The 26,517-nt window shown below is 36.7% G+C and overlaps 1 long non-coding RNA gene across 1 annotated transcript; it reads left to right on the top strand.

The window, feature by feature from the left end:
• The first annotated feature begins 1,341 nt into the window (after window positions 1-1,341).
• Window positions 1,342-17,526, top strand: LOC133450885 (uncharacterized). The gene is made up of 3 exons (XR_009783132.1): window positions 1,342-1,471; window positions 17,059-17,152; window positions 17,441-17,526. It is a non-coding gene; the product is annotated as an uncharacterized LOC133450885 (long non-coding RNA).
• Window positions 17,527-26,517: the final 8,991 nt, after the last annotated feature.

Below are 26,517 nucleotides of genomic sequence, written 5' to 3'. Positions count from 1 at the left end.
ACCTTCGTTAGGGAGAAAAAAAAAACGTTAGGGATAAAAAAAAAACCTTCGTTAGGGAGAAAAAAACCTTCGTTAGGGAGAAAAAAAACCTTCATTAGGGACAAAAAAAAAAACCTTCGTTAGGGAGAAAAAAAAAACCTTCGTTAGGGAGAAAAAAAAAACCTTCGTTAGGGAGAAAAAAACCTTCGTTAGGGACAAAAAAAAAAAACCTTCGTTAGGGAAAAAAAAAACCTTAGTTAGGGATAAAAAAAAAACATCGTTAGGGAGAAAAAAACTTTTAGGGATTAAAAAATAAATAAAATGAAATAAATAAAAATAAGAAAAATTTATATTAAATATATTTTGTATAAATAAAAATAAAATAAAACAAAATAAATAAAAAGTAAAAAAATATATATATAAAATATATTTTTTATAAATAAAAAATAACAAAATAGAAATAAAATAAAAAACAAATAAAATAGAAATAAGATACATAAAAAACCTTTGTAAGGGATAAACCCTCATTAAGGGTAAGAAAATTATAAATAAATAAAAAATTTAAAATAAATTAAAAAAAAATACATTTAAATAAATAATATAATTTGTATAAATAAAAAAGAAAATCAAATAAAAATGTATTTAAATTTAAAAAAAAAACTTTGTTAGGGATAAACCCTCGCAAGCACCAACAATTATCAGACTTGTAATTCATTAAAATCCTCCGGACCGGTACCACTTCTGATGTTTACACTTTAGGGACAAAACTTAATATTTAAGTTTAATTCTTCTTTTGTAAAGTTACTTTTTAAGATACTTGAAAACTAAACCGTTGAGTTTGGTGTTTAATATTCATAAAGTTCACATTTTTAAATGCACTTTAACATATTACAAAAAAAGTTATTAAAAAATCTTTATTTAAGAAACGTTTTTTATTAAACAAAACAGGAAAAAAATATTTTTAAAACTAACAAAAACACAAATTTAATGCAACAAACATGAAATGTAATGCAAAATAATTCATGGAGACAAACATGAAGTGATGTTCTTCCCTGAGGCGACAGCGCCCCCTGCTGGCGACACGTGGCTCTGCTACAGATCACATGGTCCCTGGTCATGTGATCTGACTCTTGTTCATTTGTGTTAAAAAACTAAACTGCTTCAGAGTCTTTACCGTCCCAGAGTTACGGAGCCCCCGAGTGGCCACTGGAGGAAAAAATAAATAAAGAACGCTAACTCGAGCCCTCGATATCCTAATTCGTTCGCTCGATTTAGGATATCGAGCGAACAAATTAAGTATTTCGTTCCCTCGAAATAATTATTTCGTTCCCTCGATTTAGGATATCGAGCGAACGAATTAAGTATTTCGTTCCCTCGAAATAATCATATTAGCATTAGCATCGATTTAGCATATCTTTCCCACGGATGAAGCACATTGACCAGTGAGTGGAGGAGCACGGAGCAGTCTGGAGCATCTCACGTTCTCAGTCGTGTAAGTTTGGAATTAATTAATGATGAATTTAGTAATTTAAGAAAGCAGGCTGTTCCAAAACAGCACATGCCTTTTCTTGTGTTGTATTTTAATCGTTTTAATTAAACCCCGTGCCTGTTTGAACCGTGTTTACGTTAGCATTAGTGAATGCTATGCAGCTAGCTTGACTATAGTCAGGCCAGTAGTTATGATGAATCCACGGTGAATTAACCAATCACTCCCGGTACGGTTGACAAACGAAAACAACTTGCTTTTTGTTAAAACATAGGGTCAACGTTTGAATGACCAACTTTAGACCGCGGTGAAGTTAGTTTTACGTTGGATATTCGTTGGATATTCGACAGACATTCGCTCTGGGTAAACCTGCCCAGGGCGGCTCTGAGCGGCTCTGCGCTCTGGGTAAACCTCTCATGGGTCCAGGGCGGCTCTGAGCGGCTCTGAGCGAACATTTCAAATGCGCACGTATTACAGACTTTACAGTAAACACAGGCACGCAGAAAAGGGCTGAAGCTGTCCTGACTTCATGTTTTCAAAATGAGATGTGAGATATAAGCATAGATACTGTGTTTAGAGTTGATTAGGAGCTAACAAGCTAAATTTATTAAATATCATAATGTATACAAAAATTATGAACATATTTGAAATAAAAAAAAAGAGGCGTATCTTATGCAGCCAGAGTAGTACTATGATCCAACACTGATTTTGAGTCAATTGATCACATGACCTGGAAGCTATTGAGCTAAAATGATATTAGTTCCATATAAAAATTAATAAAAATTATGAAAAAATTTTAAATTAAAAATCAAGAGGCGTATCTCATGCAGCCAGAGTGGTACTATGATCCAACACTGATTTTGAATCAATTAACCAAGTTACCTGGAAGCTATTGAGCTAAAAGGCTAATATTGTATATGAAATATGCCTCTATACATATGAATATTAATATAAATTATGACGAGATTTGAAATATGAAACCAGGGGGCGTATCTCATGCAACCCGAGTAGTACTATGATCCAACACTGATTTTGAGCCAAATGACCAAATTACCTGGAAGCTATTGACCTAAAATGCTAATATTTCCATATAAAAATTAATAAAAATTATGAAAAGATTTTAAATTAAAAATCAAGAGGCGTATCTCATGCAACCCGAGTAGTACTATGATCCAACACTGATTTTGAGTCAATTAACCAAGTTACCTGGAAGCTATTGAGCTAAAAGGCTAATATTGTATATGAAATATGCCTCTATACATATGAATATTAATATAAATTATGACGAGATTTGAAATATGAGACCAGGGGGCGTATCTCATGCAACCCGAGTAGTACTATGATCCAACACTGATTTTGAGTCAATTGACCAAATTACCTGGAAGCTATTGAGCTAAAAGGCTAATATTGTATATGAAATACCCCTCAATACATATGAATATTAATAAAAATTATGAACAGATTTGAAATATGAAACCAGGGGGCGTATCTCATGCAACCCGAGTAGTACTCCCATCCAACACTGATTTTGAGCCAATTGACCAAATTACCTGGAAGCTATTGAGCTAAAATGATATTATTTCAATATAAAAATTAATAAAAAATATGAAAAGATTTGAAATTAAAAATCAAGAGGCGTATCTCATGCAACCCGAGTAGTACTATGATCCAACACTGATTTTGAGTCAATTGATCACATGACCTGGAAGCTATTGAGCTAAAATGATATTATTTCCATATAAAAATTAATAAAAATTATGAAAAGATTTGAAATTAAAAATCAAGAGGCGTATCTCATGCAACCCGAGTAGTACTATGATCCAACACTAATTTTGAGTCAATTGACCAAATTACCTGGAAGATATTGAGCTAAAATGCTAATATTTCCATATAAAAATTAATAAAAATTATGAAAAGATTTGAAATTAAAAATCAAGAGGCGTATCTCATGCAACCCGAGTAGTACTATGATCCAACACTGATTTTGAGTCAATTAACCAAGTTACCTGGAAGCTATTGAGCTAAAAGGCTAATATTGTATATGAAATATGCCTCTATACATATGAATATTAATATAAATTATGACGAGATTTGAAATATGAAACCAGGGGGCGTATCTCATGCAACCCGAGTAGTACTATGATCCAACACTGATTTTGAGCCAAATGACCAAATTACCTGGAAGCTATTGACCTAAAATGCTAATATTTCCATATAAAAATTAATAAAAATTATGAAAAGATTTTAAATTAAAAATCAAGAGGCGTATCTCATGCAACCCGAGTAGTACTATGATCCAACACTGATTTTGAGTCAATTAACCAAGTTACCTGGAAGCTATTGAGCTAAAAGGCTAATATTGTATATGAAATATGCCTCTATACATATGAATATTAATATAAATTATGACGAGATTTGAAATATGAGACCAGGGGGCGTATCTCATGCAACCCGAGTAGTACTATGATGCAACACTGATTTTGAGTCAATTGACCAAATTACCTGGAAGCTATTGAGCTAAAAGGCTAATATTGTATATTAAATACCCCTCAATACATATGAATATTAATAAAAATAATGAACAGATTTGAAATATGAAACCAGGGGGCGTATCTCATGCAACCCGAGTAGTACTCCCATCCAACACTGATTTTGAGCCAATTGACCAAATTACCTGGAAGCTATTGAGCTAAAATGATATTATTTCAATATAAAAATTAATAAAAAATATGAAAAGATTTGAAATTAAAAATCAAGAGGCGTATCTCATGCAACCCGAGTAGTACTATGATCCAACACTGATTTTGAGTCAATTGATCACATGACCTGGAAGCTATTGAGCTAAAATGATATTATTTCCATATAAAAATGTATAAAAATTATGAAAAGATTTGAAATTAAAAATCAAGAGGCGTATCTCATGCAACCCGAGTAGTACTATGATCCAACACTAATTTTGAGTCAATTGACCAAATTACCTGGAAGATATTGAGCTAAAATGCTAATATTTCCATATAAAAATGTATAAAAATTATGAAAAGATTTGAAATTAAAAATCAAGAGGCGTATCTCATGCAACCCGAGTAGTACTATGATCCAACACTAATTTTGAGTCAATTGACCAAATTACCTGGAAGATATTGAGCTAAAATGCTAATATTTCCATATAAAAATTAATAAAAATTATGAAAAGATTTTAAATTAAAAATCAAGAGGCGTATCTCATGCAACCCGAGTAGTACTATGATCCAACACTGATTTTGAGTCAATTAACCAAGTTACCTGGAAGCTATTGAGCTAAAAGGCTAATATTGTATATGAAATATGCCTCTATACATATGAATATTAATATAAATTATGACGAGATTTGAAATATGAAACCAGGGGGCGTATCTCATGCAACCCGAGTAGTACTATGATCCAACACTGATTTTGAGCCAAATGACCAAATTACCTGGAAGCTATTGACCTAAAATGCTAATATTTCCATATAAAAATTAATAAAAATTATGAAAAGATTTTAAATTAAAAATCAAGAGGCGTATCTCATGCAACCCGAGTAGTACTATGATCCAACACTGATTTTGAGTCAATTAACCAAGTTACCTGGAAGCTATTGAGCTAAAAGGCTAATATTGTATATGAAATATGCCTCTATACATATGAATATTAATATAAATTATGACGAGATTTGAAATATGAGACCAGGGGGCGTATCTCATGCAACCCGAGTAGTACTATGATGCAACACTGATTTTGAGTCAATTGACCAAATTACCTGGAAGCTATTGAGCTAAAAGGCTAATATTGTATATTAAATACCCCTCAATACATATGAATATTAATAAAAATAATGAACAGATTTGAAATATGAAACCAGGGGGCGTATCTCATGCAACCCGAGTAGTACTCCCATCCAACACTGATTTTGAGCCAATTGACCAAATTACCTGGAAGCTATTGAGCTAAAATGATATTATTTCAATAAAAAAATTAATAAAAAATATGAAAAGATTTGAAATTAAAAATCAAGAGGCGTATCTCATGCAACCCGAGTAGTACTATGATCCAACACTGATTTTGAGTCAATTGATCACATGACCTGGAAGCTATTGAGCTAAAATGATATTATTTCCATATAAAAATGTATAAAAATTATGAAAAGATTTGAAATTAAAAATCAAGAGGCGTATCTCATGCAACCCGAGTAGTACTATGATCCAACACTAATTTTGAGTCAATTGACCAAATTACCTGGAAGATATTGAGCTAAAATGCTAATATTTCCATATAAAAATGTATAAAAATTATGAAAAGATTTGAAATTAAAAATCAAGAGGCGTATCTCATGCAACCCGAGTAGTACTATGATCCAACACTAATTTTGAGTCAATTGACCAAATTACCTGGAAGATATTGAGCTAAAATGCTAATATTTCCATATAAAAATTAATAAAAATTATGAAAAGATTTTAAATTAAAAATCAAGAGGCGTATCTCATGCAACCCGAGTAGTACTATGATCCAACACTGATTTTGAGTCAATTAACCAAGTTACCTGGAAGCTATTGAGCTAAAAGGCTAATATTGTATATGAAATATGCCTCTATACATATGAATATTAATATAAATTATGACGAGATTTGAAATATGAAACCAGGGGGCGTATCTCATGCAACCCGAGTAGTACTATGATCCAACACTGATTTTGAGCAAATTGACCAAATTACCTGGAAGCTATTGAGCTAAAATGCTAATATTTCCATATAAAAATTAATAAAAATTATGAAAAGATTTGAAATTAAAAATCAAGAGGCGTATCTCATGCAACCCGAGTAGTACTATGATCCAACACTGATTTTGAGTCAATTAACCAAGTTACCTGGAAGCTATTGAGCTAAAAGGCTAATATTGTATATGAAATATGCCTTTATACATATGAATATTAATATAAATTATGACGAGATTTGAAATATGAAACCAGGGGGCGTATCTCATGCAACCCGAGTAGTACTATGATACCAACACTGATTTTGAGCAAATTGACCAAATTACCTGGAAGCTATTGAGCTAAAATGCTAATATTTCCATATAAAAATAAAAATTATGAAAAGATTTGAAATTAAAAATCAAGAGGCGTATCTCATGCAACCCGAGTAGTACTATGATCCAACACTGATTTTGAGTCAATTAACTAAGTTACCTGGAAGCTATTGAGCTAAAAGGCTAATATTGTATATGAAATACCCCTCAATACATATGAATATTAATAAAAATTATGAACAGATTTGAAATATAAAACCAGGGGGCGTATCTCATGCAACCCGAGTAGTACTATGATCCAACACTGATTTTGAGCCAATTGACCAAATTACCTGGAAGCTATTGAGCTAAAATGCTAATATTTCCATATAAAAATTAATAAAATGTATGAAAAGATTTTAAATTAAAAATCAAGAGGCGTATCTCATGCAACCCGAGTAGTACTATGATCCAACACTGATTTTGAGTCAATTGACAAAATTACCTGGAAGCTATTGAGCTAAAATGCTAATATTTCCATATAAAAATTAATAAAAATTATGAAAAGATTTGAAATTAAAAATCAAGAGGCGTATCTCATGCAACCCGAGTAATACTCCCATCCAACACTGATTTTGAGCCAATTGACCAAATTACCTGGAAGCTATTGAGCTAAAATTATATTTCCATATAAAAATGTATGAAAAGATTTGAAATTAAAAATCAAGAGGCGTATCTCATGCAGCCAGAGTGGTACTATGATCCAACACTGATTTTGAATCAATTGACCAAATTACCTGGAAGCTATTGAGCTAAAATGCTAATATTGTATATGAAATCCCCCCAATACATATGAATATTAATAAAAATTATAAACAGATTTGAAATATGAAACCAGGGGGCGTATCTCATGCAACCCGAGTAGTACTATGATCCAACACTGAGTTTGAGCCAATTGACCAAATTACCTGGAAGCTATTGAGCTAAAATGCTAATATTTCCATATAAAAATTAATAAAAATTATGAAAAGATTTGAAATTAAAAATCAAGAGGCGTATCTCATGCAACCCGAGTAGTACTATGATCCAACACTGATTTTGAGTCAATTGACAAAATTACCTGGAAGCTATTGAGCTAAAATGCTAATATTTCCATATAAAAATTAATAAAAATTATGAAAAGATTTGAAATTAAAAATCAAGAGGCGTATCTCATGCAACCCGAGTAATACTCCCATCCAACACTGATTTTGAGCCAATTGACCAAATTACCTGGAAGCTATTGAGCTAAAATGATATTTCCATATAAAAATGTATGAAAAGATTTGAAATTAAAAATCAAGAGGCGTATCTCATGCAGCCAGAGTGGTACTATGATCCAACACTGATTTTGAATCAATTGACCAAATTACCTGGAAGCTATTGAGCTAAAATGCTAATATTGTATATGAAATCCCCCCAATACATATGAATATTAATAAAAATTATAAACAGATTTGAAATATGAAACCAGGGGGCGTATCTCATGCAACCCGAGTAGTACTATGATCCAACACTGAGTTTGAGCCAATTGACCAAATTACCTGGAAGCTATTGAGCTAAAATGCTAATATTTCCATATAAAAATTAATAAAAATTATGAAAAGATTTGAAATTAAAAATCAAGAGGCGTATCTCATGCAACCCGAGTAGTACTATGATCCAACACTGATTTTGAGTCAATTGATCACATGACCTGGAAGCTATTGAGCTAAAATGCTAATATTGTATATGAAATACCCATCAATACATGGCCCGTAAACACAAACAACAGTTGAGAGACCTTTTCCCAACCCGAAGGCGCAGGTAAACGACCCTCTCGTTCACTGGGGTGAACTCCAACACATGGCAACTGAGCTGAGGGGCTATAAACAAGCCCACACCAGCCCGCCGCCTTTCACCCTGGGGAACTGGGTTCTAGAGCCCAAGCTATGTGTGGAGGTGAGCCCGACTATCTCCAGCCGTTATCTCTCAACCTCACGCACAAGCTCCGGCTCCTTCCCCCACAGCGAGGTGACATTCCGTGTCCCTACTGCGAGGGTTTTGGTCCAGGGATGGGGTCGTCTGCTACCCAGTCCACATGGCACCAGCCTCTCATGGACCTTCCTGCAGGTGTTGAGCCTACGGTAAAGCCCACGTCGCCGTCTCTGGCTGAGCTCGGCCGGGTCCCATGGGACCCGGCCACCAGGCGCTCGCCTGCGAGCCCCAACCCCAGGCCTGGCTCCAGGGAGGGGCCCCGGTGACGCCGATCCGGGCGACGTAGCGGTCTTTGGTCTCTTCCTCCTCATGATTGGCTTTGTGAACTGCTCTTAGTCTGGCCCGTCACCCAGGACCTGTTTGCCATGGGATATCCTACCAGGGGCGTAATGAGATTTTTGATTTGTGGGAATTCTTCTACCCTAACAGAATGGAGTTCTTTCACCAGGAGGTAAAACGGACAGGGACCTGTTGGCAGGAGCTGGATTCACCCTTCTGGGGAATACGCCTGGCTCAAGGCGGACCCAGTTGCTTTCAGCCTCACCCTGGATTCACACTGAAAGCGTCAAAAATCTCCTGACACCAGCATCGCGCTGCTTGGTGGATTCACACTGAAAGCTGCATGCACTGTCGACGCCTGCAGTGGGCGGGGCTTCAAGCTGCGCTGCAGAACTGGAGGGAACAGTGTATATAGTCTACACATATCTCTTGAGCTGCACATCTTCAGTTTCTTATTTCACCATGGATCACACTTTGGGAAGCCTTCTTTATATTTTAGCGTTATTTCCGCATAGATAAGAGTGAGTTTGATGCTCTCTTTAACAAGTTTAGTCCGCGGATCAACACCAACCATCGACCACCGTTGGTCCCGGTGAAGCTGCAGTCTGTCTGCGGCGAGCAGCACTGACACAACGGGTCGGAGAGGATTTGGTCATAATGTTTAAACTGTGTTTTGTGATTAATAAGCACGGTTTTTAATTATTTTGCGTTGGATCGATGTAGCAAATAAAATCATTTGGACCATCCAGCTCCTCAACCATCAGTTACGTGTTTCACATGAGGTGTACGTTTGTGTGTACTGTACATGAAAGTACAATCTGCATTGAGACTTCTTGCTTCGGGAATCCCGGTCTGTGATTGGACGCTGCCTCAGCGTCGCCGCTGCTCATTTGCATAACGTTGAGATTTTTCAACTTCCAATTGACACGCTGCTCCCGCTGCCTCCGCTGCCTCTCGACGCGCACTTTCATAGAAAATGAATGGCAGATAGACGCCTATAATGCGTGTCACACTTTCAGTGTGAATCTAGGGTCAGGGTAAACGACGACAGTGGTGGTCCCGGACGCACCTCCCCATGATTCGGTGGTGTTCCCAGACGCACTTCAGACAAGGACCCTGTGTCTCCCTCAGCCAGCACTCGGATCCTGTCTGCCCCCAAGGCGGCCGCCCAGGATTCTGATTGTCCCCAAGGCGGCCCCCCGGACTCTGAAAGCCCCCTCTCGAAGAACAGCCTTTTGACCCGTCTGCCCAGTCCCGAGAACGGCGCTCTGACACGTCTGCTCAGCCCCGAGAACGGCCCTCTGACTTGTCTGGCCGGTGTGCCCAGTCCCGAGTTCCGCTCCGAGGTCGCCCCCCCTGACATTTCTCGCCGGTCTGCCCGGCCTAGTGCCCAGGCCCCCTGAGCTCTGACTGTGTGTGGGCATACGATATTAGTATTTTAGCTCAATAGCTTCCCGGTAATTTGGTCAATTGGCTCAAAATCAGTGTTGGATCATAGTACCACTCTGGCTGCATGAGATACGCCTCTTGATTTTTAATTTCAAATCTTTTCATATTTTTTATTAATTTTTATATTGAAATAATATCATTTTAGCTCAATAGCTTCCAGGTAATTTGGTCAATTAGCTCAAAATCAGTGTTGGATCATAGTACTACTCGGGTTGCATGAGATACGGCCCCTGGTTTCATATTTCAAATCTGTTAATCATTTTTATTAATATTCATATGTATTGAGGGGTATTTCATATACAATATTAGCATTTTAGCTCAATAGCTTCCAGGTAATTTGGTTAATTGACTCAAAATCAGTGTTGGATCATAGTACTACTCGGGTTGCATGAGATACGCCTCTTGATTTTTAATTTCAAATCTTTTCATAATTTTTATTAATTTTTATATGGAAATATTAGCATTTTAGCTCAATAGCTTCCAGGTAATTTGGTCAATTAACTCAAAATCAGTGTTGGATCATAGTACTACTCGGGTTGCATGAGATACGCCCCCTGGTTTCATATTTCAAATCTGTTCATAATTTTTATTAATATTCATATGTATTGAGGGGTATTTCATATACAAAATTAGCCTTTTAGCTCAATAGCTTCCAGGTAACTTGGTTAATTGACTCAAAATCAGTGTTGGATCATAGTACTACTCGGGTTGCATGAGATACGCCTCTTCATTTTTAATTTCAAATCTCTTCATAATTTATATTAATATTCATATGTATAGAGGCATATTTCATATACAATATTAGCCTTTTAGCTCAATAGCTTCCAGGTAATTTGGTTAATTGACTCAAAATCAGTGTTGGATCATAGTACTACTCGGGTTACATGAGATACGCCTCTTGATTTTTAATTTCAAATCTTTTCATATTTTTTATAAATTTTTATATGGAAATAATATCATTTTAGCTCAATAGATTCCAGGTAATTTGGTCAATTGGCTCAAAATCAGTGTTGGATGGGAGTACTACTCGGGTTGCATGAGATACGCCCCCTGGTTTCATATTTCAAATCTGTTCCTAATTTTTATTAATATTCATATGTATTGAGGGGTATTTCATATACAATATTAGCCTTTTAGCTCAATAGCTTCCAGGTAATTTGGTCAATTGACTCAAAATCAGTGTTGGATCATAGTACTACTCGGTTTGCATGAGATACGCCTCTTGATTTTTAATTTCAAATCTTTTCATAATTTTTATTAATTTTTATATGGAAATATTAGCATTTTAGCTCAATAGCTTCCAGGTAATTTGGTCAATTGGCTCAAAATCAGTGTTGGATCATAGTACTACTCGGGTTGCATGAGATACGCCCCCTGGTTTCATATTTCAAATCTGTTCATAATTTTTATTAATATTCATATGTATTGAGGGGTATTTCATATACAATATTAGCCTTTTAGCTCAATAGCTTCCAGGTAACTTGGTTAATTGACTCAAAATCAGTGTTGGATCATAGTACTACTCGGGTTGCATGAGATACGCCTCTTCATTTTTAATTTCAAATCTCTTCATAATTTATATTAATATTCATATGTATAGAGGCATATTTCATATACAATATTAGCCTTTTAGCTCAATAGCTTCCAGGTAATTTGGTTAATTGACTCAAAATCAGTGTTGGATCATAGTACTACTCGGGTTACATGAGATACGCCTCTTGATTTTTAATTTCAAATCTTTTCATATTTTTTATAAATTTGTATATGGAAATAATATCATTTTAGCTCAATAGATTCCAGGTAATTTGGTCAATTGGCTCAAAATCAGTGTTGGATGGGAGTACTACTCGGGTTGCATGAGATACGCCCCCTGGTTTCATATTTCAAATCTGTTCCTAATTTTTATTAATATTCATATGTATTGAGGGGTATTTCATATACAATATTAGCCTTTTAGCTCAATAGCTTCCAGGTAATTTGGTCAATTGACTCAAAATCAGTGTTGGATCATAGTACTACTCGGTTTGCATGAGATACGCCTCTTGATTTTTAATTTCAAATCTTTTCATAATTTTTATTAATTTTTATATGGAAATATTAGCATTTTAGCTCAATAGCTTCCAGGTAATTTGGTCAATTGGCTCAAAATCAGTGTTGGATGGGAGTACTACTCGGGTTGCATGAGATACGCCCCCTGGTTTCATATTTCAAATCTGTTCCTAATTTTTATTAATATTCATATGTATTGAGGGGTATTTCATATACAATATTAGCCTTTTAGCTCAATAGCTTCCAGGTAATTTGGTCAATTGACTCAAAATCAGTGTTGGATCATAGTACTACTCGGTTTGCATGAGATAAGCCTCTTGATTTTTAATTTCAAATCTTTTCATAATTTTTATTAATTTTTATATGGAAATATTAGCATTTTAGCTCAATAGCTTCCAGGTAATTTGGTCAATTGACTCAAAATCAGTGTTGGATCATAGTACTACTCGGGTTGCTTGAGATACGCCTCTTGATTTTTAATTTCAAATCGTTTCATAATTTTTATATGGAAATATTAGCATTTTAGCTCAATAGCTTCCAGGTAATTTGGTCAATTGGCTCAAAATCAGTGTTTGATCATAGTACTACTCGGGTTGCATGAGATACGCCCCCTGGTTTCATATTTCAAATCTGTTCATAATTTTTATTAATATTCATATGTATTGAGGGGTATTTCATATACAATATTAGCCTTTTAGCTCAATAGCTTCCAGGTAACTTGGTTAATTGACTCAAAATCAGTGTTGGATCATAGTACTACTCGGGTTGCATGAGATACGCCTCTTCATTTTTAATTTCAAATCTTTTCATAATTTTTATTAATTTTTATATGGAAATATTAGCATTTTAGCTCAATAGCTTCCAGGTAATTTGGTCAATTTGCTCAAAATCAGTGTTGGATCATAGTACTACTCGGGTTGCATGAGATACGGCCCCTGGTTTCATATTTCAAATCTGTTCATCATTTTTATTAATATTCATATGTATTGAGGGGTATTTCATATACAATATTAGCATTTTAGCTCAATAGCTTCCAGGTAATTTGGTTAATTGACTCAAAATCAGTGTTGGATCATAGTACTACTCGGGTTGCATGAGATACGCCTCTTGATTTTTAATTTCAAATCTTTTCATAATTTTTATTAATTTTTATATGGAAATAATATCATTTTAGCTCAATAGCTTCCAGGTCATGTGATCAATTGACTCAAAATCAGTGTTGGATCATAGTACTACTCGGGTTGCATGAGATACGCCTCTTGATTTTTAATTTCAAATCTTTTCATATTTTTTATTAATTTTTATATTGAAATGATATCATTTTAGCTCAATAGCTTCCAGGTAATTTGGTCAATTGGCTCAAAATCAGTGTTGGATGGGAGTACTACTCGGGTTGCATGAGATACGCCCCCTGGTTTCATATTTCAAATCTGTTCATAATTTTTATTAATATTCATATGTATTGAGGGGTATTTCATATACAATATTAGCCTTTTAGCTCAATAGCTTCCAGGTAATTTGGTCAATTGACTCAAAATCAGTGTTGGATGGGAGTACTACTCGGGTTGCATGAGATACGCCCCCTGGTTTCATATTTCAAATCTGTTCATCATTTTTATTAATATTCATATGTATAGAGGCATATTTCATATACAATATTAGCCTTTTAGCTCAATAGCTTCCAGGTAACTTGGTTAATTGACTCAAAATCAGTGTTGGATCATAGTACTACTCGGGTTGCATGAGATACGCCTCTTGATTTTTAATTTAAAATCTTTTCATAATTTTTATTAATTTTTATATGGAAATATTAGCATTTTAGCTCAATAGCTTCCAGGTAATTTGGTCAATTGACTCAAAATCAGTGTTGGATGGGAGTACTACTCGGGTTGCATGAGATACGCCCCCTGGTTTCATATTTCAAATCTGTTCATAATTTTTATTAATATTCATATGTATTGAGGGGTATTTCATATACAATATTAGCCTTTTAGCTCAATAGCTTCCAGGTAATTTGGTCAATTGACTCAAAATCAGTGTTGGATCATAGTACTACTCGGGTTGCATGAGATACGCCTCTTGATTTTTAATTTAAAATCTTTTCATAATTTTTATTAATTTTTATATGGAAATATTAGCATTTTAGGTCAATAGCTTCCAGGTAATTTGGTCATTTGGCTCAAAATCAGTGTTGGATCATAGTACTACTCGGGTTGCATGAGATACGCCCCCTGGTTTCATATTTCAAATCTGTTCATAATTTTTATTAATATTCATATGTATTGAGGGGTATTTCATATACAATATTAGCCTTTTAGCTCAATAGCTTCCAGGTAACTTGGTTAATTGACTCAAAATCAGTGTTGGATCATAGTACTACTCGGGTTGCATGAGATACGCCTCTTCATTTTTAATTTCAAATCTCTTCATAATTTATATTAATATTCATATGTATAGAGGCATATTTCATATACAATATTAGCCTTTTAGCTCAATAGCTTCCAGGTAACTTGGTTAATTGACTCAAAATCAGTGTTGGATCATAGTACTACTCGGGTTGCATGAGATACGCCTCTTGATTTTTAATTTAAATTCTTTTCATAATTTTTATAAATTTTTATATGGAAATATTAGCATTTTAGCTCAATAGCTTCTAGGTAATTTGGTCAATTGACTCAAAATTAGTGTTGGATCATAGTACTACTCGGGTTGCATGAGATACGCCTCTTGATTTTTAATTTCAAATCTTTTCATAATTTTTATTAATTTTTATATGGAAATAATATCATTTTAGCTCAATAGCTTCCAGGTCATGTGATCAATTGACTCAAAATCAGTGTTGGATCATAGTACTACTCGGGTTGCATGAGATACGCCTCTTGATTTTTAATTTCAAATCTTTTCATATTTTTTATTAATTTTTATATTGAAATAATATCATTTTAGCTCAATAGCTTCCAGGTAATTTGGTCAATTGGCTCAAAATCAGTGTTGGATGGGAGTACTACTCGGGTTGCATGAGATACGCCCCCTGGTTTCATATTTCAAATCTGTTCATAATTTTTATTAATATTCATATGTATTGAGGGGTATTTCATATACAATATTAGCCTTTTAGCTCAATAGCTTCCAGGTAATTTGGTCAATTGACTCAAAATCAGTGTTGGATCATAGTACTACTCGGGTTGCATGAGATACGCCTCTTGATTTTTAATTTAAAATCTTTTCATAATTTTTATTAATTTTTATATGGAAATATTAGCATTTTAGGTCAATAGCTTCCAGGTAATTTGGTCATTTGGCTCAAAATCAGTGTTGGATCATAGTACCACTCTGGCTGCATGAGATACGCCTCTTGATTTTTAATTTCAAATTTTTTCATAATTTTTATTAATTTTTATATGGAACTAATATCATTTTAGCTCAATAGCTTCCAGGTCATGTGATCAATTGACTCAAAATCAGTGTTGGATCATAGTACTACTCTGGCTGCATAAGATACGCCTCTTTTTTTTTATTTCAAATATGTTCATAATTTTTGTATACATTATGATATTTAATAAATTTAGCTTGTTAGCTCCTAATCAACTCTAAACACAGTATCTATGCTTATATCTCACATCTCATTTTGAAAACATGAAGTCAGGACAGCTTCAGCCCTTTTCTGCGTGCCTGTGTTTACTGTAAAGTCTGTAATACGTGCGCATTTGAAATGTTCGCTCAGAGCCGCTCAGAGCCGCCCTGGACCCATGAGAGGTTTACCCAGAGCGCAGAGCCGCTCAGAGCCGCCCTGGGCAGGTTTACCCAGAGCGAATGTCTGTCGAATATCCAACGAATATCCAACGTAAAACTAACTTCACCGCGGTCAACTTTAGTTAGCTTTCTGCCATTTCGTCATGAATAATAGGCTGGTGGAGTCACAACAATACGTGCTATGCTTAAATGGGTTTGTCTCCGTCAAATACTTCATTATTTCTGAATCCGGTATGTATTAAGTGGTAATTCTAGCCTGTTTCCTAAAACGTGAGGTTTAAATGTGTAGTTTCTTGGGCATGTCACAGCTGCACGACTCTGAAACAACTGTCATTAAAGCAACAAGCTAGTTTTAGCTGAGTTTAATACATTAGTTACAGGGAATTGGCTAAATACTGTATTTTTTATGCATAGCAAACTGGGTGCGTCTGGTTGCTGGATACAAAAGAGCACATCCCTTTCCTTGTGTTGTTGTTTAATCGTTTGAACCGTGTTTACGTTAGCATTTGGTGAATGCTATGCAGCTAGCTTGTTTCTAGTCCCAATGCCAGCTTGTTTCCCAAAACGTGATGCGTCCGCGTATGCTGTTTACTTCTGACACCATGTAGAATGACCAAGGGCTACTGGTTACTTTATAAACCGAACTCTGTTTATTCAGCACTGTACAGTGTACACTAGCTCTGGCAACAACACAACAACAACAATAATTCCAGTTACCGGCTTGCGCATGCGCAGTATAGTATCACAACTACGGTGGCTGCAAGGTACATACAGAACGAGCATTGGGTGAAAATTACTTTTTGGGCTCCTTGACATGAAAAAGATTGAGCCTCACTGATATAGAAACAAATGTTTTTCAGAAATAAATCTGGATTTAGAAGACATTTTGTAGAATCTTCTCAGGTCTTAATGATTTAAGTAGTTTTAGAGACAGTGCATGATGAAGGATAAAAATAATAATAATATCTGTGATACGATTGTTGTGACTGGTTTGTGTTCATCAAAACTCTTATCTCATGCCTCAGCAGATGCCAACCAACCGCTGAAGTTATCCTGAACTAAAAGGAGGAACGCTGCTCTAATCTGACCAACCTTTGCCACGGTGTACCTGTGCACCAGGTGAGTGTGATGTGATGCATGGTCATGACAACACACATTCAGTCAAATTTATACCAATTGATAACAATTGTCATTGCTCTTGTATATCCTACAATTACTGTGTCATCCAGTATGTAGCATAACTGATGTCAGTCTACTTGATTGAGGTCTCATTAGTCATTATCGAGAAAGTCTTTGCATGGTCCACTTATAATTAACAAGGGGTGTGATTACCAGGCTTAACTTGAAATGGCTGCCATGAAAGTCTTTTAAATCTTATATCTCCTGTTTTCCTTTGTTTTACCCCAGATTGATGCGCCTGTAATCCCTGCCCTAAATCTGAACATAGGATTGCTGCTGTTGCATTTTGCAGTCAAGCCAACCGATCCCAGCCAGCCAGGAGTCAGCAGATGCCAACTATCGTGTTCTACATGGCCGCTGAAGTTATCCTGAACTATAAAAGGAGGAACGCTGCTTTAATCTGACCCACCTTTGCCACTGTGTTGCCCAGCGCTGTGAACCAGGTGAGTGTAGAGCTTGTGTCATGACAACACCCATTCAGTCAAATGTATACCAATTGATTCCTCCCCATACATCCATGGTAATGCTACTTCCTACATTCCTACATTGTGCATTGCACCAACTGCATCACAAATAAAATCCAGTATTCTAGTCGCTGACATCACAGCTGTACAGCAGAGTTTCTATTGTTCACACGTCAGTATTGGTCTTTATAATTGCAGAATCTTAAATACATTGGATAATATCGATAGCCACATTCCCTTTTATTATAATAGGCTGTGTGGTTGAAATCTGAAAGGCAATTACAACATCGAAATCCAGCATTGATCGCATTGGTAGTTACAGGTTTAATTTTTTGGGAGGTTTGTTTCTAAAGTTTTCAAGGCAAGGGCCCCCAGATTAATATGTATTTGCCCGACTCTGCAGACCCCCATGAAAATAGTTTGTTCAGGAGACCCCCACACCAGATTTGTGTTGTCAAAATGTTTCAAAAATATTTCACTTAATTTGAAAATTGTTCGACCTACAAAATAGACTATGTAGGTTTCTTTTTGGTTTCACAAAATCTAGCAACATTGTTTATGACATGAGTTTTCTATCTGGCAGTGATCAACTGTGATCCATAAATTTGTACAAGATTAACACTTCAACCCCGATATTAATTTCTCGATCTCTGTCTCTGTCTATCAACCTCTATGTCTCACATCAGTTGAGTGTGTACCACAGGTCGTCAGAGAGAAAGGCAGCTGTCGTCCTAGGGACAATTTCTGAAGCACCAAGGCCGTGAAGAAATTCAAAGGTCAGAGGTCACTTATCATTAAGTAGTTACACACTTATGGGTTCGGATCCTCAACCAGATTCAACTTTGAGGAACCGGAATTCCGGTTCCACACATTTGGAACCCTTTTCCCGTAACCATTTTATCACACTGTCGGAGCTAATGTGTGGACTTGATGTCTGTTATACAATTACAATCTCTCTCTCTTTTATTTTAATTGGAACCAAATGGACCCTTACAGGTACTTTTGGTTCCATTTGTAAACTCTCAGAACTATGTGGACCTTAAAATTGAAATGTTTGGGAAGCGCTAATGAATGTGGATACCTTCATTTTTGTTGTGCATGAATGTCATAGATTCCATAAAATATCTGTCTCTTTTAGTGAGAAATTCGAAGTTGAATAGGCTTATATATGTGACAAAGTGAATTAATACTTTCAATTATTATTCCCTTTATAACGTTTTACCCCACCCTGTTACAAATGGCCACAGTCATTTTGCTATGCAACATTGGCATAGTTTCTATGCAATCATGCTAAATATTGTTTGTAATTTATGCTGTTAAATCTATCTAGATAATGGATGATGAGCTCAGGACCTTCCTAAGGAACCGGAACCTGGCGGAGGAGCTTATAGCTAAGCTGGAGGATGAAAATGTAAGGCACACACAAAACAAGCCCACCCACACATGATCAGCGAGAATGATATTGATAGCTTGAAAATCAATATTTCTTTCTCTGCCATTGACCACTAATTTTTGGCATGGGATAAAATAATTGATCTTTGCCTGTGCCACAGTTAAGTACTACTAATAATAACGTTGACATTGATCTTGGATGTTGCACTCTGAGTTAGTGAAAGCATATTACCATAACCTTAGAACTCCAGATATTTAGCAATGTTCAATTAACCATCTGACTACATCCACACAATCATTATTCTTATTGGCTGGAAAGTCTTGGGCATGGTCCGGTTATAAGGGTGTGTAAATACCAGGCCTAACTTGAAATAGCTGCCATGAAAGTAATTTAAATCTAATCAGATTTCCTGTTTTCCTTTTGTTTTTCCCCAGATTGATGCGTCTGTAATCCCTGCCATGACGGATGGTGACCTGGCTAAGTACATCCCTAAAGCTGGAGATAGGATTGCTGCAGTGGGCTTTTGCCGTCAAGCCAACGGATCCCTTAACACCAAGAGCAGGAAAGACTCCATAATCGCAAGGCTGAAAACAAGACTGTTGTCTCAAGAAGTACCAGAGGTAACTGCAAAAAAAGTCAAACGCAGATTCGGACAAGGAACAGGTAATTGTAATGCGGCCAAAACCGAAAGGCGGATAGAGCTTGGATGGATGGATTTTGTGGAAAAGGAGAAACGGTACAAACAGGTGAAGTCAGGCAACGGTGGAGGAACAAGACACGTAACCATCGGAAAGGAGAAAACAGTAGAGGAAATCAAGATTCTGGCTGAAAATCTGTTCTTCCCTAATGGCCTGTCCAAAAAGCATCTGAAGCTGTCTTATTATACTACTGAAATTGATTGTGATCATGTAGACATCAGTGATAATAGCATTACTTTGGATCACTTGTATAACACAAGTAAAGCTAAAATTCTCCGACTATATCTTTGTACCAAATTGAGAGAACAGGCACTTTCCTCAGAAGAGGAAACAGGGACACATTTAACTTCAACCCCAGTTAATAATCTCGCAGGAAGTGAGTCAGGTTCTCCCGATCAAGTATGGATTGACCCAGATGACCCCGAGATCACATATGGGCGTGGGGAAAGAGAAGAACACGATTTGAATGACACATTGCCATGGGTGGAACAGTCACCTCAGCATTCAGATGAACTTCAGTTTGCTCCTTTGAATGACCAGCCACAACAGAGACCAGTAACACCTCAGCCTCCTCGTAATGACCAACTATCAGATACACCAGTTCAACCAGACCCTGCTTTTCTGAATGACCAGCCACAACAGAGGCCAGTTCGACCGCAATCTGCTCCATTGAATGACGAACCACAACCTGCTCCCGCTTCAGAGCCATGGAGTTCAGTGTTACTGGATGAACCTGACTCTGATTCTGTTACACTAATTGTTAGGAGGGGCCATTGTCTCAATGACATGATCAAAGCTTTCAAAGATCCAGACATTTTGAGCCATTCAGTGTTCATTAAGATGCGTCTACCCAATGGAAAACTTGAAGAAGGAGAGGGAAGTGGTGTAACTCGGGACTGCTTAACTGAATTTTGGACAGATTTTTACGAGAGGTGCACGCTGGGGGGAGATGTCAAAGTTCCCTTTATAAGGCACGACTATCAGTGTGAAGAGTGGCAGGCTGTTGCTAGAATCTTGGTGATAGGGTGGAGGAATGCACGTTATTTCCCAGTGAAATTGGCAGAACCTTTCCTGCAAGAAGCACTATACAATACGGTCAGCAGTAGCTTAAAGGATGCCTTCTTGCTGTACGTGTCTGAGCAGGAGAGAGAGGTCCTTCATAAGGCTTTGGATGATTTCAACTCTGTTGACAGTGAAACACTGCTTGATGCCCTCGAGACACATGAGTGCCACATTATTCCAACAGAGGAAAATCTTATCCCACTGATGTCGCAGCTGGGACACAAGGCTCTGATCCAGGCACCGATGTATGTAGTTGAGTGTTGGCGTCCAATTGTGATGCACTTGGCAAGTCAGTTGTCACCAGATTACCTGCATCGTGTGATACAACAGAAAACCCCAACATCAAAAGGTGTGAAAGGCCTCCTCCAGTTCCCAGATATGATGAATCCACCACAGACCGTAGTTGCCCGCTACCTCAAGAAATATCTTGGTGAAATTGATCTGAGCACACTTCAGCTTTTCATCCGATTCTGCACAGGTTCCGACTTGATGGGAAATCCAATTAAGATAGAGTTCATAGACACCTCTGATTTCGAAAGAAGACCACAAGCACACACATGTGGATGCATTTTAAAGCTACCTATAGGGTATCACAATTATCCAGACCTGCGGAGTGATTTCAACAGTGTACTCACAAGCTCTGTATGGGTGATGGATATCGTCTAAGTATATCTACAAGCAAAACGTATACATTCCTCGTCCATATACGCTGATTTATTGATGCTCCTGTTAAGACCTGTTGCTGCGTCACTTTAAACTTGAACGGCTTTAACCATTATTTCATGCTTTAGCTATTGAAAAATAGCAGCACGGCACTCTGTGCCGTGCTGCGAGCTTATAGATCTGCTATTTTTGAAAAATCCTGAAAATGTTTGCAAGTCTTTGAAGGTTTTTACCCGATTCTATAAATGTCTTCCAAATCCTTCTTCTAAATCGGTGGTTCTCAAACTTTTTTATGTTAAGGGCCCCCAAAGTTACGTATGTATTTGGCCACAGACCCCCGTCTCAAAATATGTTGTTCCAGGGACCCCCCAAAAGCAGAGTTTCGAGTCACAAAAGTTTGATTTGAAAAATATATATTCAAAGATTTTGCACAAATTTAAAAAAACAAACACAATTTTTAAAAGATTTCATGATTTTTCCAAAAGAAATCATAATTATTAAACATTCACAATTCTTCAAAACATTTAATAATTTCAAGATTTTTCAAAATGTCCTTTTTCCAATAAAACCCCCCCAGATGTCATCATTTTTCAAAGAAATTCAAAATGTTTTTTCAAAAGAAAAAGCATGATTAAATAAGAAATCGTGATTTTTCAAAAATAACATTATTTTTCAATAGCTGAAGTATCAAATGGGTCAAGTCTTAATGGGTTAACCCATTAAGACCTGAGACCATTCCTTTTTCCTTTTATTTTTCTCTCATTGGTGCTCAATCTTCTTCATGTCAAAGACCCCAAAAATGATGTATGTGGCTGCTGACCCCTGTCTTATGTTGTTTAAGGGACATCCGAAGCTAGGATTTTATTGAAAAATGTTCACTGTGAAGCAATATTTAAAGATTTGCAGTACTTTGTGTATTTTTGTTACTGTGCTGTATTTCAGTGGTTCCCAACTTGTCAATAGTTGTTGCAGAACCATTAATGCATATTCCATAGGGTTTAAGCTTGTCGTAGGAATCTATGTGCCTTTAGGTCCTACTTACTTAGGTTTACTGGGTCGAGCAGGGAGAAAAGGATCCTGGTGTTTTCTTTCCTAATACCTTGCTCCAGACACTTGTAGTCCATGTAGTTTTCCAGGACCTTCCAATTGTCCAGCTATTGTCTATACTATAGACAATAGCTGGACAATTGGAAGGTCCTGGAAAACTACTACTGCCAATATTCTGACTGGATGCTATAGACTCTATAGCATCCAGTCAGAATATTGGCAGCGATATAAACCATTAGCTCTCAATATCCTCGTTAATTGCCTTGCACTAACAATAATCCCACATTAAGAAAAACTAAATGTGTGTGCATTATACATTGTTCAAAAAGCTATTATACCTCGTTCAAAATGCCAATGGCTTTGTTGATTTTCATGATTGCACTTGAAGGGCAAAAACACTTTGGTAAAGGTTTGGGTTGTGTAGTTACCTTGCCATGATGTAACTCCAAATAAGGGACAAGAAATGAAAAAATAGCTCCAGTGATTAGAATTAGTTACATGGTAAGGTAAACTACACAACCTAAACCTCTACAAAGTGGTCTTGCCCTACAAGACTTGAACAGGGAACTGTTGTATTTTCATATATTTTTGTTACGATTTTATGGTTTTATATTTTTCTATTACAACCACTTTGATGTACGTGTTGCTGCTTGTGTCGGACTTAGTGCTACAGGGTCCATGTTCCTTATCTTTGTTTTCATTGTTTAAAAAACAAATGTGTTTTAAGAATGTTCATAATGAGCACTTTGGGCCTGAACTTGAACGTTATAGCTGCTTGAGGCGCACCTATTCCTTTCCTCAAATTAAGCACTATCATAATTAAGCAGTGGTTCTAAACGTGCCTTTGTATCTTATTTTCATTGTGTAAAGAAACCCAAAAAAATGTTAAATGTTCTTTAACACTTATCCTGAATCCTAACCTGAACCTTGTTGCTGCTTGAGGAGGATCTAGTCCTACAGTTCGTTTAATAAAATGACTAAAATGGCTGACAGTGTTCATGTATTGTTTAATTCAATAGTTTTAATATATAACATTTTGTAAGAATTACTCTTAAAGTCATCTCTTATACAAACACAAAAATATAATACACCAGTCTGTTAAAACCAAAGGTAAATAAAATAGCCATTTATTTGGATAGTGACCCATAACATCTTGTGTTGGGCTACTAGTATTGGTAGACAATTCACTTTGCCTATACTCATTGATGTAATAGACTGGACATACAGGAGATTCTTGCAGAATGACCGTTTTTGCTTGAAGTGGGAGTATTTTTTTTTATCCAAAATGTCAAGATTCCTTAAGACATCTGCTGATCAGCTGTCAACATTGGATAATTAGATTTAGAGTTTTCATGTAACAATACAAGTGTAGATTAATTGAACTCTCGTTTTATATACTTTATTTAAATGATCACCAATACATTCAAGCAGGAGAACAAGTTTTTCCACCACCGGACATGACATCTTTAGACTGAAACAAACAGTATCAATCATGCAGTAGCCTGCTCAAATATTTGTGGCCGGATAATATCCCTCAATGACACATACAAGTCAAGTGCTTGTGACCTATTCACTGGGAACCTCAAGCCTGATTCTTCCTTAAACATAGTACACAAATCAAACATGTCCTCATCACATGGAACTGAAGTTAGGAACTTGCAGCTCTCCTTGCAAGTTTTTATGTCGCCACTGAATGAACCAACAAGATGGTCCTCTGTGCCCCACAGGTGAGGTGCCATGTACATGATGTTTGGTATCCCTGCAGGGACATTGAAGTTCTTGCTGGGCCGGATGCGATGTGCATTCCAAACATCTTTGATCTCATTCAAGTGCTCCTACAGTAAAAAGAGAAAGAGAGATGTGGGGTGATTAATTGTCATATTTCAGTAATTAACACGGTACTCCATTCTTGTGATGATCACAAGATGGTTACTGAGGTAGCCTACATGACAGTACAGTCATACAGGGATTGCAAAACTGGTGCGTGCAACAGCATCCCTGGGATGCGCAAGCTGTCCCTGTTAGAGTGCATGGCATTTGTAGCGTATTGGTGCTGTAGTCTGGTTCCAGCCTAACTTCCTCTAACATTCTATGCCCGAGAAAGATTAGGTTGGGGGCGGACTTTAGTGTTCGAGCCAACATGGGCCCTGTATGCAAATGTAGGGCGTTTTTTTTACAGCAAAGATTGGGAGTATATCCCAATGTCTGGTAAAATAAATCATGTGAATAGCATCATTGGAAATATTTTAACTGGGGAAAAAGTTGACACGTTTAATACTTATTTTACCCACTGTATATACATCAATTGCATTACAAGTTGATCCTATGCATACAAGGCTGTGTGTAATGTTTACCTGAATAATTGCCATGAAGCACAACTGCACGAGTGCTTTATCCACAAAGTCACCGGTGAAGATCCCTTCGTCCTTCAGTTCTCCCAGTAGCTGGATCCAGTATTCAACCCCTTCCCTTCTCATAAGTCCCCACCAACTCTCTATTCTCTGGTTTGCTGTGCTTTTTCCTGTAATATAACTGCTTTCTCCTGCCCTGTCATCTTCATCATTTCGACGCAAATACAATTGCATGTCTCTTAGCACAGCATTCTCTGTACCCAGGTCTGTGCGTAAAAGCCTCGGGTAACCACCGATCTGCTGTATTGCTTCAGCGAAGTAGCCTCCAATTACCTTTGGATCGCTGCTGGTGAAGGCTGCTCTCAACCATATGATCTTACGGGAATACCTATCTATGCACCCATTAATACATATGCCATAGGGTTTAAGCTTATCGTAGGAATCTACATGCCATATGAAATTAGGTCCTTTAGAAAAATACCGCCTACGGGTTAGACGTCTTCTCAGACGAGCGAGAGAGTTTACTGGGTCGAGCAGAGAAAGAAGGATCCTGGTGTCTTCTTTCCTAATACGGATACCTTGCTCCAGACACTTGGCATACATCCACCGGTATCCATGTAGTTTTCCAGGACCTTCCAATTGTCCAGCTATAAAGTCTACAGCATCATCCAAGTCAGAGTATCGCCGGCGATATAAACCATTAGCTCTCAATATCCTCGTTAATTGCCTTGCACTAACAATAATCCCACACAAAGCAAGTGTTGACAGGATGTCTGCATAAATCATGCCCATGCTAAAACAAATCTTGATCAAGGCGTCTCTATCCATAACTGTCAACAAGGCCCATCAGACTTTATCCATAGATAGAGAGACGAGCAATCTGTTGGCTGGACGGCAGGGCCACTGCAGCAATCCCATCTTCAGCTTTAGGGCAGGGATCCCCTTAATCTGGCAAAAAACAAGAGATATGATTAGATTTAAAAGACTTTCATGGCAGCCATTTCAAGTTAAGCCTGGTAATCACACCCCTTGTTACCTTCCTGAGCCCCACGGACCCGCCGGAGGGTCCGTGGGGCATGTCCACATTTATTCACTGTAATACAGTGAATAAATCACTATAGATGAAAATAAACTACAATTTCAAAGTTGATTTGACTACAGTGGGCCTACAGCATATACAATCAGCTGTCATTGTCTTATTTATCCATACATTAGTTTAATTATAAGCATTTTAAAAATATAGCCCATAATTTGCATATTTCTACTCAATAAAATTCAACTAAGGCATGTGTTATGGTTCATTCATTTTTGGAGCATGCACTGGTAGTTTGGTATACATGGTTTGGTGACACCTAGTGGACAAAGTGCAAAGGTGCCTCAGACTTTAGTCGCAGTTTTGGAGAACTTAGAACTTGCTACTCCATTTGGAGTCAAAATAATACAACTTTGTATTGTTTTTTATGCATTTTGAGCATGCACAATGCTAGATATGGTGAATATAATGGGAAAATGACTTTATTTTGTTCATATAAGGTAATGTAAGGGACCTGAGTTGTTACTTGAAATGCCCTTTACAAAGTCAAATCCATGTTTGGGTACATTTTGTCTAAATCTATCCAAATATGGT

Source organism: Cololabis saira, chromosome 9 (assembly GCF_033807715.1).
Source record: "Cololabis saira isolate AMF1-May2022 chromosome 9, fColSai1.1, whole genome shotgun sequence".
Taxonomy (NCBI): domain Eukaryota; kingdom Metazoa; phylum Chordata; class Actinopteri; order Beloniformes; family Belonidae; genus Cololabis; species Cololabis saira.
The sequence above is the reverse complement of the archived record's forward strand: the minus strand, read 5'-3'. Positions and strand labels throughout refer to the sequence as shown.